Source organism: Oncorhynchus gorbuscha, unplaced genomic scaffold (assembly GCF_021184085.1).
Source record: "Oncorhynchus gorbuscha isolate QuinsamMale2020 ecotype Even-year unplaced genomic scaffold, OgorEven_v1.0 Un_scaffold_6992, whole genome shotgun sequence".
Taxonomy (NCBI): Eukaryota; Metazoa; Chordata; class Actinopteri; order Salmoniformes; family Salmonidae; genus Oncorhynchus; species Oncorhynchus gorbuscha.
The window spans coordinates 1-16,771 of NW_025750478.1; the positions used below are offsets into that span (position 1 = coordinate 1).

Consider the following 16,771-nt stretch of genomic DNA (forward strand, 5'->3'; position numbering starts at 1 on the left):
AGGGTTGAGATGGAGACCATCTAGAGGGTTGAGATGGAAACCACCTAGAGGGTTGAGACGGACACTAAGGGAAGAAACGGAGACCACCTAGAGGGTTGAGATGGAGACCACCTAGAGGGTTGAGATGGACACTAAGGGAAGAAACGGAGACCACCTAGAGGGTTGAGCTGGAAACTAAGGGAAGAAACGGAGACCACCTAGAGGGTTGAGATGGACACTAAGGGAAGAAACGGAGACCACCTAGAGGGTTGAGATGGACACTAAGGGAAGAAACGGAGACCACCTAGAGGGTTGAGCTGGAAACTAAGGGAAGAAACTGAGACCACCTAGAGGGTTGAGATGGAGACCACCTAGAGGGTTGAGATGGAGACCATCTAGAGGGTTGAGATGGAAACCACCTAGAGGGTTGAGACGGACACTAAGGGAAGAAACGGAGACCACCTAGAGGGTTGAGCTGGAAACTAAGGGAAGAAACTGAGACCACCTAGAGGGTTGAGATGGAGACCACCTAGAGGGTTGAGATGGAAACTAAGAGAAGAAACTGAGACCACCTAGAGGGTTGAGATGGAGACCACCTAGAGGGTTGAGATGGAAACTAAGGGAAGAAACGGAGACCACCTAGAGGGTTGAGATGGACACTAAGGGAAGAAACGGAGACCACCTAGAGGGTTGAGCTGGAAACTAAGGGAAGAAACTGAGACCACCTAGAGGGTTGAGATGGAGACCACCTAGAGGGTTGAGATGGAGTACCATCTAGAGGGTTGAGATGGAAACCACCTAGAGGGTTGAGACGGACACTAAGGGAAGAAACGGAGACCACCCAGAGGGTTGAGCTGGAAACTAAGGGAAGAAACTGAGACCACCTAGAGGGTTGAGATGGAGACCACCTAGAGGGTTGAGATGGAAACTAAGAGAAGAAACGGAGACCACCTAGAGGGTTGAGCTGGAAACTAAGGGAAGAAACTGAGACCACCTAGAGGGTTGAGATGGAGACCATCTAGAGGGTTGAGATGGAAACCACCTAGAGGGTTGAGACGGACACTAAGGGAAGAAACGGAGACCACCTAGAGGGTTGAGCTGGAAACTAAGGGAAGAAACTGAGACCACCTAGAGGGTTGAGATGGAGACCACCTAGAGGGCTGAGATGGAAACTAAGAGAAGAAACGGAGAATCACCTAGAGGGTTGAGATGGAAACTAAGGGAAGAAACGGAGACCACCTAGACGGTTGAGAGGGAAACTAAGAGAGATGGAAACCAAGGAAGAACGGAGACCACCTCTAGGTCCTAGAGGGTTGAGATGGAAACTAAGGAAGAATGGAGACCAAGAGGGTTGAGATGGAGTCCTAGAGGGTTGAGAGAAATGGAAAAACCACCTAGAGGAAGAAAATGGAGACCACCTAGAGGGTTGAGATGGAGACCACCTAGAGGGTTGAGAGGGAAACTAAGGGAAGAAACTGAGACCACCTAGAGGGTTGAGAGGGAGACCACCTAGAGGGTTGAGAGGGAAACCACCTAGAGGGTTGAGAGGGAGACCACCTAGAGGGTTGAGAGGGAAACTAAGGGAAGAAACTGAGACCACCTAGAGGGTTGAGATGGAAACTAAGGGAATGGATCAGACATTATGTGTTATGCAAGCTTCAGGTTTGTGGTGACAATCTGTTGGTTCAGGTTTGGGAATGTGGAAGTAGTGGTTCTGTTATAGCAGTGTTAATGTAAGGGTTAGAGGTAGTGTAGACTCACTTGTCGCTCCAGGCCCCAGTCCACTCCACCTGTCCCCAGGGGTTCCTCACCCTGATCAGCCTCTCCACCTGACCCTGGTAGTCCACCTGCAACAGGTATCACTAACACTCACAGACACATACAACAACAATACACACAGTCTACACACTGACAACACACTAGAGACAGTCTACCTACTGACAACACACTAGTAACAGTCTACCTACTACACTAGAGACAGTCTACCTACTGACAACACACTAGAGACAGTCATACTGACAACATACACTAGAGACCCAGTCTACCTACAACACACTAGTAACAGTCTACCTACTGACAACACACTAGAGACACAGTCTACCTACTGACAACACACTAGAGACACAGTCTACCTACTGACAACACACTAGAGACCCAGTCTACCTACTACAAACTGACAACACACTAGTAACAGTCTACATACTGACAACACTAGAGACCCAGAGACACAGTCTACATACTGACAACACACTAGAGACACAGTCTAGTCATACTGACAACACACAGAGACACAGTCTACCTACTAACTGACAACACACTAGAGACACAGTCTACCTAACACTAACTGACAACACACTAGAGACCCAGTCTACAAACTGACAACACACTAGAGACCCAGTCTACAAACTGACAACACACTAGTAGACAGTCTACTACTGACAACACACTAGAGACCCAGTCTACACACTGACAACACACTAGAGACCCAGTCTACAACTGACAACACACTGTAACAGTCTACATACTGACAACACACTAGAGACCCAGACTGACACCAGTCTACAGTCTACAAACTGACAACACACTAGTAACAGTCTACATACTGACAACACACTAGAGACTAGAGACAGTCTACCTACTGACAACACACTAGAGACAGTCTAGTCTATACTGACTAGTAACAGTCTACATACTGACAACACACTAGAGACACAGTCTACCTACTGACAACACACTAGAGACAGTCTATATATACTGACAACTATATACTGACAACACACTAGAGACAGTCTAGTCTACAAAACACTAGAGACACATTCTACATACTGACAACACACTAGAGACAGTCTACACACTGACAAAACACTAGAGACAGTCTACATACTGACAAAACACTAGAGACACAGTCTAAATACTGACAACACACTGACAAAACACTAGAGACACAGTCTACATACTGACAACACACTAGAGACACAGTCTACATACTGACAACACACTAGAGACAGTCTACATACTGACAAACACTGACTAGAGACAAATACACTAGAGACACAGTCTACATACTGACAACACACTAGAGACACAGTCTACACACTGACAAAACACTAGAGACAGTCTACATACTGACAAAACACTAGAGACAGTCTACCTCCTGAGACACAGTCTACATACTGACAACACACTAGAGACACAGTCTACATACTGACAACACACTAGAGACACAGAGTGACAACACACTAGAGACAGTCTACCTCCTAACAACACACTAGAGACACAGTCTACATACTGACAACACACTAGAGACACAGTCTACCTACTGACAACACACTAGAGACACAGTCTACATACTGACAACACACTAGAGACAGTCTACACACTGACAAAACACTAGAGACAGTCTACATACTGACAAAACACTAGAGACACAGTCTACATACTGACAACACAGTAGAGACACAGTCTACATACTGACAACACACTAGAGACAGTCTACCTACTGACAACACAGTAGAGACAACACATACTGACAACATACTAGAGACAGTCTACCTACTGACAACACACTAGAGACACAGTCTACATACTGACAACACACTAGAGACAGTCTACCTACTGACAACACACTAGAGACACAGTCTACCTACTGACAACACAGTAGAGACAGGTAAGACCCAGGTAGAACCAGGGTTCCTCGTCAGGTATTACCTGCTTCAGGCCGGTGACTGAGTAAGCATGTCCTTTCACCAGCTTCTTGAACGTCACAGACTCCATGTCAAAGGCACTGGTGATCTGTAGTCACAAGATGTCATTAGAAGAATACAAGATCCATGATGCATCTGAATCAGTGTTATCTTATTTGGATGAATTGACTATTTCATGCGATTGTGGTGGAGCTGATTAGGAACCACACTCTTGCAATGAGATATTTCCCCTTTGGTCTACAATGGTTAAGATGTTAAATCCGATCAGTTACACTATGTCACGCAAGTTCACGATGATGTTCTGTTATGACGATATCAAAGCTATGGTATGACTATGGTATGACTATGGTATGACTATGGTATGACTATGGTATGACTATTTCAAGCTCACGATGATGTTGTTTCAAATCAAATGTATTTATATAGCCCTTCTTACATCAGCTGATATCTCAAAGTGCTGTACAGAAACCCAGCCTAAAACCCCAAACAGCAAGCAATGCAGGTGTAGAAGCACGGTGGCTAGGAAAAACTCCCTAGAAAAGGACAAAACCTAGGAAGAAACCTAGAGAGGAACCAGGCTATGAGGGGTGGCCAGTCCTCTTCTGGCTGTGCCTGGTGAAGATTATAAACCTAGAGAGGAACCAGGCTCTGAGGGGTGGCCAGTCCTCTTCTGGCTGTGCGGGGTAGAGAGGAACCAGGCTATGAGGGGTGGCCAGTCCTCTTCTGGCTGTGCCGGGTAGAGAGGAACCAGGCTATGAGGGGTGGCGAGTCCTCTTCTGGCTGTGCTGGGTAGAGAGGAACCAGGCTATGAGGGGTGGCGAGTCCTCTTCTGGCTGTGCCGGGTAGAGAGGAACCAGGCTATGAGGGTGGCCAGTCCTCTTCTGGCTGTGCCGGGTAGAGAGGAACCAGGCTATGAGGGGTGGCCAGTCCTCTTCTGGCTGTGCCGGGTAGAGAGGAACCAGGCTATGAGGGGTGGCCAGTCCTCTTCTGGCTGTGCCGGGTGGAGATTATAACAGAACATGGCCAATATTTTTAAAATGTAGGAACATCAAACTAACTGTCCCCTGGCTGTTTTCCAAGACCGCAGTACCAGGAGGACCAGGGAAGGGGGACTCACGTCGATGGAGCAGCCCAGCAATGAGCCTCTGTCCAGGGCTTTGCTGATGATCCTGTACAGGTCCCGTGGAGCCTTCCGGAGATCGTACATCTCAGAGACACCGCCGGTGAAGTCCTCAAAACCTTCTGTGGTGCTGCCTCCAGACAGAGCCTCGTAGGAACCATTCAGCCTGACGGGATAGAGACATTCACGTATCAGGTCAGCATTATCAACTAGTAGCATATTTCAGACAAGGATAAACTCTATATGACAGAGTGTTCCTGGTCCTTCTGTAGCTCAGTTGGTAGAGCATGGCGCTTGTAACGCCAGGGTAGTGGGTTCGATCCCCGGCACCACCATACGTAGAATGTATGCACACATGACTGTAAGTCGCTTTGATAAAAGCGTCTGCTAAATGGCATATATTATTATTATATTAGAGTGTTTACACTACTTGCACATGGGCCCTGGTTAAAAGTAGTGCACTTCATAGAGAACAGAGCGCCGATTGGGACGCAGCCCAAGGGCCTTTGTTGACATACTTGGAGTAGGCCTTCTCCAGCAGGGCGCTCCAGAACTCATTGCCCTCGGCCGAGTGGACGAACATGAGCTCTCCATTCTTCGTTGGCAGCCGGTCATCAATCACCACGTCCACCCACTCACCAAACTGCCAGAACTGGAGACAGAGAGACAGAATGTTTTTTTTCTTTCTGATAGCAACTTCAGCTGGATAGCAAACACTGAACACAGCTGTCTCCTGAAACCTGGGGAAGGTCTCAATTTAAAAAATGGTGACTTCCTTAAAAAGCTACCTCAAAGGGCAGCGTTCTTGTGGATTGAGGCTGACCTGTCTATACTGATAGATGGACCTAGTGCCCGGTTCTGTCTGTCTGTCTGTCTGTCTGTCTGTCTGTCTGTCTGTCTGTCTGTCTGTCTGTCTGTCTGTCTGTCTGTCTGTCTGTCTGTCTGTCTGTCTGTCTGTCTGTCTGTCTGTCTGTCTGTCTGTCTGTCTGTCTGTCTGTCTGTCTGTCTGTCTGTCTGTCTGTCTGTCTGTCTGTCTGTCTGTCTGGTGGCTGACCTGCCTATACTGATAGATAGACCTAGTGCACGGTTCTGTCTGGTGGCTGACCTGCCTATACTGATAGATAGACCTAGTGCACGGTTCTGTCTGTCTGTCTGTGGCTGACCTGCCTATACTGATAGATAGACTTAGTGCATGGGTCTGTCTGTGGGGCTGACCTGCCTATACTGATAGATAGACCTAGTGCACGGGTTCTGTCTGGTGGCTGACCTGCCTATACTGATAGATAGACCTAGTGCACGGTTCTGTCTGTCTGGTGGCTGACCTGCCTATACTGATAGATAGACCTAGTGCACGGTTCTGTCTGTCTGGTGGCTGACCTGCCTATACTGATAGATAGACCTAGTGCACGGTTCTGTCTGTCTGGTGGCTGACCTGCCTATACTGATAGATAGACCTAGTGCACAGTTCTGTCTGTCTGGTGGCTGACCTGCCTATACTGATAGATAGACCTAGTGCACGGTTCTGTCTGTCTGTCTGGTGGCTGACCTGCCTATACTGATAGATAGACCTAGTGCACGGTTCTGTCGTGTCTGTCTGTCTGTCTGTCTGTCTGTCTGTCTGTCTGTCTGTCTGTCTGTCTGTCTGTCTGTCTGTCTGTCTGTCTGTAGATAGACCTAGTGCACGGTTCTGTCTGGCTGGCTGACCTGTCTGATAGATCTAGTGCATGGGTCTGTCTGGTGGCTGACCTGCCTATACTGATAGATAGACCTAGTGCACGGTTCTGTCTGGTGGCTGACCTGCCTATACTGATAGATAGACCTAGTGCATGTTCTGTCTGTCTGGTGGCTGACCTGCCTATACTGATAGATAGACCTAGTGCACGGTTCTGTCTGTCTGGTGCTGACCTGGCCTATACTGATAGATAGACCTAGTGCACGGTTCTGTCTGTCTGGTGGCTGACCTGCCTATACTGATAGATAGACCTAGTGCACAGTTCTGTCTGTCTGGTGGCTGACCTGCCTATACTGATAGATAGACCTAGTGCACGGTTCTGTCTGTCTGTCTGGTGGCTGACCTGCCTATACTGATAGATAGACCTAGTGCACGGTTCTGTCTGTCTGTCTGTCTGTCTGTCTGTCTGTCTGTCTGTCTGGTGGCTGACCTGCCTATACTGATAGATAGACCTAGTGCACGGTTCTGTCTGGTGGCTGACCTGCCTATACTGATAGATAGACCTAGTGGTCTGACCTGCCTATACTGATAGATAGACCTAGTGCATGGTTCTGACTCTGGCCTGCCCTATACTGATAGATAGATCTAGTGCACGGTTCTGTCTGTCTGTCTGTCTGTCTGTCTGTCTGTCTGTCTGTCTGTCTGTCTGTCTGTCTGTCTGTCTGTCTGTCTGTCTGTCTGTCTGTCTGTCTGTCTGTCTGTCTGTCTGTCTGGTGGCTGACCTGCCTATACTGATAGATAGACCTAGTGCACGGTTCTGTCTGTCTGTCTGGTGGCTGACCTGCCTATACTGATAGATAGACCTAGTGCACGGTTCTGTCTGTCTGTCTGTCTGTCTGTCTGTCTGTCTGTCTGTCTGTCTGTCTGTCTGTCTGTCTGTCTGTCTGGTGGCTGACCTGCCTATACTGATAGATAGACCTGAAAATGCGGTTCTGTCTGGTGGCTGACCTGCCTATATGGATAGATAGACCTAGTGCACGGTTCTGTCTGGTGGCTGACCTGCCTATACTGATAGATAGACCTAGTGCACGGTTCTGTCTGGTGGCTGACCTGCCTATACTGATAGATAGATCTAGTGCACGGTTCTGTCTGTCTGTCTGTCTGTCTGTCTGTCTGTCTGTCTGTCTGTCTGTCTGTCTGTCTGTCTGTCTGTCTGTCTGTCTGTCTGTCTGTCTGTCTGTCTGTCTGTCTGTCTGTCTGTCTGGTGGCTGACCTGCCTATACTGATAGATGGACCTAGTGCACGGTTCTGACTGTCTGTGTCTGACCTGCCTATACTGGATAGATGGACCTAGTGCATGGTTCTGACTGTCTGATGGCTGACCTGCCCTATACTGATAGATAGACCTAGTGCACGGTTCGGACTGTCTGTCTGGTTGCTGAATTGTCATACAGGCAGGCAGCAGGCAGGCAGCAGGCAGGCAGCAGGCAGGCAGCAGGCAGGCAGCAGGCAGGCAGCAAGCAGCTCAATATTATTTGTTCTGGTCATCTGGTGATGGACCTTAGTCCCACTTCAGCAGCGGCATTCCTTTACAAACTAGTAAATGCCAGAGGCCGTTCTAAACTATTTCCAGAGAAGGTTTTGTGTGGGCATTTAGAAAGCGGTAGTGTACCCTTAAAGCCAACTTATGCTTGATCCGAGGCTCTGTACTGCATCGCTCCTCCCAAATTGTGTAAGAATGCTGGAAGGCTCCATATACAATAGCCCCGCATTGACATGATTGGCTGACGGTAGGTGAGGGGCGGGAGATCGTGTATAAACACAAACTCATTTCCTTGACAACAGCACAGCGTTGCTCCGCGGAGTGAAAGAGGTATGAATGGCCTGCCTTCTTCAGAGGCAGTATCACCGGAAATACTGCACAGCCAACGCAGACGTCGGAAGTGACCAAGCAGCACTCTTTACAGACAAACATGCTGTAGCCGAAATGCTTTCAAGAGAATATGACTGGGGTACATATAACGTCATTGCCCGGGACTAAACGTTTAGCAAAATTGTCAATTTGTCACAACTACATGGAGATTGTGACTGTGTTTAGCATGGGGTTGCATGTTTCGTCACATTAATTAACTTTCTACTCGTTGCAACCTCATTGGGCACTGGTGAAGTGCATTGCTGTGGCTTGGAAACACTATGACATTTCTGAAGAAGACAAAATAATTAGTAGGATTTTAGATAACTAACGTTAGCATTGCTAGCTATTTTTTGACTAATTTTGCTAGCAAATAACAACATTGCCATTAGTCTAAAGCAAATTTGACGACATGATAATGATTACAAAGCTGTTTCCTACTAAATATTATCAATGTCATTGTATTTTCAGGCGACTATTGTGTAATTTAGACAAAAAGTCATTAGCCCCGTTCAGAATGACTGGGCGTATCATGACTTTAGGGCGTGTTGAGAACGTTCATAACAATGGCATGACAGAATAGTGGAGGGCGTGTTGAGAACGTTCATAACAATGGCATGACAGAATAGTGGAGGGCGTGTTGAGAACGTTCATAACAATGGCATGACAGAATAGTGGAGGGCGTGTTGAGAACGTTCATAACAATGGCATGACAGAATAGTGGAGGGCGTGTTGAGCACGTTCATAACAATGGCATGACAGAATAGTGGAGGGCGTGTTGAGAACGTTCATAACAATGGCATGACAGAATAGTGGAGGGCGTGTTGAGAACGTTCATAACAATGGCATGACAGAATAGTGGAGGGCGTGTTGAGAACGTTCATAACAATGGCATGACAGAATAGTGGAGGGCGTGTTGGAGAACGTTCATAACAATGGCATGACAGAATAGTGGAGGGCGTGTTGAGAACGTTCATAACAATGGCATGACAGAATAGTGGAGGGCGTGTTGAGAACGTTCATAACAATGGCATGACAGAATAGTGGAGGGCGTGTTGAGAACGTTCATAACAATGGCATGACAGAATAGCAGAGGTGAATATAGTCACTGAATAAGTGTTTCCCTTGATTATCCCTGTTCAACTCTGTAGTCTGGTCTCCTTCATCACCTGAAGTTACCATACCCAGTCTGCTAGGTGGTTGCTATGTTACCATACCCGGTCTGCTAGGTGGTTGCTATGTTACCATACCCGGTCTGCTAGGTGGTTGCTATGTTACCATACCCAGTCTGCTAGGTGGTTGCTATGTTACCATACCCGGTCTGCTAGGTGGTTGCTATGTTACCATACCCAGTCTGCTAGGTGGTTGATATGTTACCATACCCAGTCTGCTATGTTACCATACCCGGTCTGCTAGGTGGTTGCTATGTTACCATACCCAGTCTGCTAGGTGGTTGCTATGTTACCATACCCAGTCTGCTAGGTGGTTGCTATGTTACCATACCCAGTCTGCTAGGTGGTTGCTATGTTACCATACCCAGTCTGCTAGGTGGTTGCTATGTTACCATACCCAGTCTGCTAGGTGGTTGATATGTTACCATACCAGTCTGCTAGGTGGTTGCTATGTTACCATACCCAGTCTGCTAGGTGGTTGCTATGTTACCATACCCGGTCTGCTAGGTGGTTGCTATGTTACCATAAGTCTGCTAGGTGGTTGCTATGTTACCATAACCGGTCTGCTAGGTGGTTGCTATGTTACCATAACCGGTCTGCTAGGTGGTTGCTATGTTACCATACCCAGTCTGCTAGGTGGTTGCTATGTTACCATAACCGGTCCTAGGTGGTCTGTTACCTAAGGTAGGTGGTTGCTATGTTACCATAACCGGTCTGCTAGGTGGTTGCTATGTTACCATACCCGGTCTGCTAGGTGGTTGCTATGTTACCATATGCTAGGTGGATGCTATGTTACCATACCCGGTCTGCTAGGTGGTTGCTATGTTACCATACCCAGTCTGCTAGGTGGTTGCTATGTTACCATACCCAGTCTGCTAGGTGGTTGATATGTTACCATACCCAGTCTGCTAGGTGGTTGCTATGTTACCATACCCTGTCTGCTAGGTGGTTGCTATGTTACCATACCCAGTCTGCTATGTGGTTGATATGTTACCATACCCAGTCTGCTAGGTGGTTGCTATGTTACCATACCCAGTCTGCTAGGTGGTTGCTATGTTACCATACCCAGTCTGCTAGGTGGTTGCTATGTTACCATACCCAGTCTGCTAGGTGGTTGATATGTTACCATACCCAGTCTGCTTGGTGGTTGCTATGTTACCATACCCAGTCTGCTAGGTGGTTGCTATGTTACCATACCCAGTCTGCTAGGTGGTTGCTATGTTACCATACCCAGTCTGCTCGGTGGTTGCTATGTTACCATACCCAGTCTGCTTGGTGGTTGCTACTTAAAGTCCCCAGGACATTTACAGTTTTAGGCAAGACTGCCTTCCGTCTTGTGCACCAGACTCATGGAATAGTCTAGAATCCCTGCTTCATCTAGATGTATTAGTGTTACTGAATGGAATAGTCTAGAATCCCTGCTTCATCTAGATGTGTTAGTGCTACTGAATGGAATAGTCTAGAATCCCTGCTTCATCTAGATGTGTTAGTGCTACTGAATGGAATAGTCTAGAATCCCTGCTTCATCTAGATGTGTTAGTGCTACTGAATGGAATAGTCTAGAATCCCTGCTTCATCTAGATGTGTTAGTGCTACTGAATGGAATAGTCTAGAATCCCTGCTTCATCTAGATGTGTTAGTGCTACTGAATGGAATAGTCTAGAATCCCTGCTTCATCTAGATGTGTTAGTGCTACTGAATGGAATAGTCTAGAATCCCTGCTTCATCTAGATGTGTTAGTGCTACTGAATGGAATAGTCTAGAATCCCTGCTTCATCTAGATGTGTTAGTGCTACTGAATGGAATAGTCTAGAATCCCTGCTTCATCTAGATGTGTTAGTGCTACTGAATGGAATAGTCTAGAATCCCTGCTTCATCTAGATGTGTTAGTGCTACTGAATGGAATAGTCTAGAATCCCTGCTTCATCTAGATGTGTTAGTGCTACTGAATGGAATAGTCTAGAATCCCTGCTTCATCTAGATGTGTTAGTGCTACTGAATGGAATAGTCTAGAATCCCTGCTTCATCTAGATGTGTTAGTGCTACTGAATGGAATAGTCTAGAATCCCTGCTTCATCTAGATGTGTTAGTGCTACTGAATGGAATAGTCTAGAACCCCTGCTTCATCTAGATGTGTTAGTGCTACTGAATGGAATAGTCTAGAATCCCTGCTTCATCTAGATGTGTTAGTGCTACTGAATGGAATAGTCTAGAATCCCTGCTTCATCTAGATGTGTTAGTGCTACTGAATGGAATAGTCTAGAATCCCTGCTTCATCTAGATGTGTTAGTGCTACTGAATGGAATAGTCTAGAATCCCTGCTTCATCTAGATGTGTTAGTGCTACTGAATGGAATAGTCTAGAATCCCTGCTTCATCTAGATGTGTTAGTGCTACTGAATGGAATAGTCTAGAATCCATGCTTCATCTAGATGTGTTAATGCTACTGAATGGAATAGTCTAGAATCCCTGCTTCATCTAGATGTGTTAGTACTACTGAATGGAATAGTCTAGAATCCCTACTTCATCTAGATGTGTTAGTGCTACTGAATGGAATAGTCTAGAATCCCTGCTTCATCTAGATGTGTTAGTGCTACTGAATGGAATAGTCTAGAATCCCTACTTCATCTAGATGTGTTAGTGCTACTGAATGGAATTCTAGAATCCCTGCTTCATCTAGATGTGTTAGTGCTACTGAATGGAATAGTCTAGAATCCCTGCTTCATCTAGATGTGTTAGTGCTACTGAATGGAATAGTCTAGAATCCCTGCTTCATCTAGATGTGTTAGTGCTACTGAATGGAATAGTCTAGAATGTATCTAGATGTGTTGTGCTACTGAATGGAATAGTCTAGAATCCTGCTTCATCTAGATGTGTTAGTGCTACTGAATGGAATAGTCTAGAATCCCTGCTTCATCTAGATGTGTTAGTGCTACTGAATGAATAGTCTAGAATCCCTGCTTTCTAGATGATGTTAGTGCTACTGAATGGAATAGTCTGTCCCTGCTTCATCTAGATGTGTGTGCTACTGAATTTTAATCTGATGTGAGTGTATGAATGGATAGTCTAGTTGTGTGTTTTTAATGATGTGATGTATTGATTGTTGTGTGTTTTATCCCTGCTTCATCTGATGTGTTAGTGCTACTGAATGGAATAGTTGTCCCTGTTTCATCTGATGTGTGTTAGTGCTATGAATGGAATAGTCTGTGTGCTTCATCTAGATGTGTTATGTATTGATGGTTGTGTGTTTTAATGATGTGAGTGTACTGAATGATTGTTGTGTGTTTTAGATGATGTGATGGAATAGTCTGAATTGTCTAGATGTGTTAGTTTAATGATGTCTGATGTATCTAGATGTGTTGTGCTACTGAATTTTAATGATCTAGATGTGAGTGCTATGAATGAATAGTCTGTGTGTTTCTAATGTTAGTGTGATGGAATATCTAGAATCCCTGCTTCATCTAGTGTGTTTTGAATGAATGTCTAGAATGCTTCATCTAGATGTGTTGTGCTACTGAATGGAATAGTCTGAATGCTTCATCTAGATGTGTTAGTGCTACTGAATGAATAGTAGAATCCCTGCTTCATTAGATGAGTGCTACTGAATGGAATAGTCTGATTGCTTCATCTAGATGTGTTTTAATGATGATAGTCTAGAATCCCTGCTTCATCTAGATGTGTTAGTGCTACTGAATGGAATAGTCTAGAATCCCTGCTTTTAATGATGAATGGAATAGTCTGTATCTAGATGTGTTAGTGCTACTGAATGGAATTTAGAATCCCTGCTTCATCTAGATGTGTTAGTGCTACTGAATGAATAGTCTGTTGCTTCATCTAGATGTTTACTGAATGGAATAGTAGAATCCCTGCTTCATCTAGATGTGTTAGTGCTTGTGAATGTCTAGAATCCCTTTTAGATGTGTTAGTGCTACTGAATGGAATAGTCTAGAATCCATGCTTCATCTAGATGTGTTAGTGCTACTGAATGGAATAGTCTAGAATCCATGCTTCATCTAGATGTGTTAGTGCTACTGAATGGAATAGTCTAGAATCCATGCTTCATCTAGTGTGTTTTGAATGGAATGTCTAGAATCCATGCTTCATCTAGATGTGTTAGTGCTACTGAATGGAATAGTCTAGAATCCGTGCTTCATCTAGATGTGTTAGTGCTACTGAATTCATTTGTTGTTGTAGGCTGGATCATGTTGTATTGTTGTGTGTTTTAATGATGTGATGTATTGATTGTTGTGTGTTTTAATGATGTGATGTATTGATTGTTGTGTGTTTTAATGATGTGATGTATTGATGGTTGTGTGTTTTAATGATGTGATGTATTGATTGTTGTGTGTTTTAATGATGTGATGTATTGATTGTTGTGTGTTTTAATGATGTGATGTATTGATTGTTGTGTGTTTTAATGATGTGATGTATTGATTGTTGTGTGTTTTAATGATGTATTGATTGTTGTGTGTTTTAATGATGTGATGTATTGATGGTTGTGTGTTTTAATGATGTGATGTATTGATTGTTGTGTGTGATGTGATGATTGTTGTGTGTTTTAATGATGTATTGATTGTTGTGTGTTTTAAAAAGAGACTTGGGTTCAATGGGTTTTAATGATTATTGATGGTTGTGTGTTTTAATGAAATGATGTATTTGTTGTGTTTTAATGATGTGAGATCCATTATGGGTTTTAATGATTTCAGCAAACAGTTGGTAGATAAAGGTTAGTTGAATGTAATAGAATGTATGTAAACAACTGTAATGGAATAAATGGCATATATTATTATTTATTATTATTATTGATTGTTGTGTGTTTAATGATGTGATGTATTGATTGTTGTGGTTTTAATGATGTGATTTTACCCCTGCAGGTTGTGTGTTTTAATGATGTGATGTATTGATGGTTGTGTGTTTTAATGATGTGATGTGATTGTTGTGTGTTTTAATTCTGTAATGTATTGATTGTTGTGTGTTTTAATGATGTGATGTGATGTTGTGTGTTTTAATGATGTGATGTATTGATGGTTGTGTGTTTTAATGATGTGATGTATTGATGGTTGTGTGTTTTAATGATGTGATGTGTGATTGTCGCTGCCTTCTTGGTCAGGTCTCCTTGAAAAGAGACTCTGTGTCTCAATGGGCTTTCCTGGTTAAATAAAAAATTTGAAACGGACTCAAAGGAGATCCATTATGGGTCGATCATTTCAGCAAACAAGGGAGTAATAAAGGTTATTGAATGTAATGTAATGTAATGTAAACAAGGGAATAATAAAGGTTATTGAATGTAATGTAATGTAAACAGGGAATAATAAAGGGGGTAATTGTCTTGCCGATGGCCCTAAAGGATGCTATAACCCTGCAGGGGTGTGTAACCTGACAGGGAGGGAGGTGTGTGTGTGAGCAGGGTGGGTGGGGAGGGTGTGTGTGGAGTGAGTGTGGGTGTGGTGGGGGAGGTGTGTGTGTGTGTGTGTGTGTGTGGTGTGTGTGGTGAGGGACCTGAAAGTGGAAGATCAGGAGTCCTCTTGGGGACTGGAGGACCACTCGGTGGAGCAGCCTCTCATTGAGGGTTGGGGAGAGGCTATGGCTGCTAGGAGCCAGCAATCACCTGAGGGGAGGGAGGAGGGAGAGAGCAGGGAGGGTGGGGGAGGAGGAGGGAGAGAGCAGGGAGGGTGGGGGAGGGAGGAGGGAGAGAGAGAGGGGAGGGTGGGGGAGGGAGGAGGGAGAGAGCAGGGAGGGTGGGGGAGGAAGGAGGGAGAGAGCAGGGAGGGTGGGAGAGGGAGGAGGGAGAGAGCAGGGAGGGTGGGGGAGGAGGAGGAGAGAGCAGGGAGGGTGGGGGGAGGGAGGGAGGGAGAGAGCAGGGAGGGTGGGGGAGGGAGAGAGCAGCAGGGAGGGTGGGGGGAGGGGAGGAGGGAGAGAGCGGGGCGGTTGGGAGGAGGGAGAGAGCGGGGCGGGTGGGAGGAGGGAGAGAGCAGGGCGGGTGGGAGGAGGGAGAGGAGCGGGGAGGGAGGAGGGAGGGTGGGGAGGGAGGAGGGAGAGAGCAGGGAGGGTGGGGAGGGAGGGGAGGGAGGGCGGGGCAGGTGGAGGGAGGGAGGGAATGGGGCGGGTGGGAGGAGGGAGAGAGCGGGGCGGGTGGGAGGAGGGAGAGAGGGGGGAGGGAGGAGGGAGGGAGAGAGAGACACAGAAAGACAGAGAGAGAAAAATTGTTGCAATCGTTTTAACTAGAATGACCAGCAGGTGGAGTGTGTACCAGGCTGTGCTTGTGATGTCCGCCAGGGCCAACCCAGTTCTGGTCCAGGGCATGATGTTAGTTCCACTAGGAAGGAAGGCCCAGCGGCCCTGGACCTGAGCCAACCCAGTTCTGGTCCAGGGCATGATGTTAGTTCCACTAGGAAGGAAGGCCCAGCGGCCCTGGACCTGAGCCAACCCAGTTCTGGTCCAGGGCATGATGTTAGTTCCACTAGGAAGGAAGGCCCAGCGGCCCTTGACCTGAGCCAACCCAGTTCTGGTCCAGGGCATGATGTTAGTTCCACTAGGAAGGAAGGCCCAGCGGCCCTGGACCTGAGCCAACCCAGTTCTGGTCCAGGGCATGATGTTAGTTCCACTAGGAAGGAAGGCCCATCGGCCCTGGACCTGAGCCAACCCAGTTCTGGTCCAGGGCATGATGTTAGTTCCACTAGGAAGGAAGGCCCAGCGGCCCTGGACCTGAGCCAACCCAGTGTGTACTGTCCTGCCCCACAGTCCAACTCTGTTCTACCAAATAGGGATTTTCCACACTCACATTCTGTACTGAACCTATGAAAGGGGAGACTTGTTGATTTCCTGAACCAGCTACTACTACGGCTGTTTGGAGGTGAAATAAACAGACAACACATTGATGACTGCAGTGAAAGCATGTTGTAAATCTTGAGTAAGGTGGAGGCAACATGATATAGATGTGTGGGCACTATCAGTACATCCTGGTTGTAAATACCACTATCAGTACATCCTGGTTGTAAATACCACTATCAGTACATCCTGGTTGTAAATACCACTATCAGTACATCCTGGTTGTAAATACCACTATCAGTACATCCTGGTTGTAAATACCACTATCAGTACATCCTGGTTGTAAATACCACTATCAGTACATCCTGGTTGTAAATACCACTATCAGTACATCCTGGTTGTAAATACACTATCAGTACATCCTGGTTGTAAATACCACTATCAG

The 16,771-nt window shown here is 46.0% G+C and overlaps 1 pseudogene; it reads right to left on the reverse strand.

Moving 5' to 3' along the window:
* Window positions 1–1,740: 1,740 nt before the first annotated feature.
* LOC124029611 lies at window positions 1,741–16,221 on the reverse strand (annotated as a pseudogene).
* Between the last annotated feature and the right edge of the window lie 550 nt (window positions 16,222–16,771).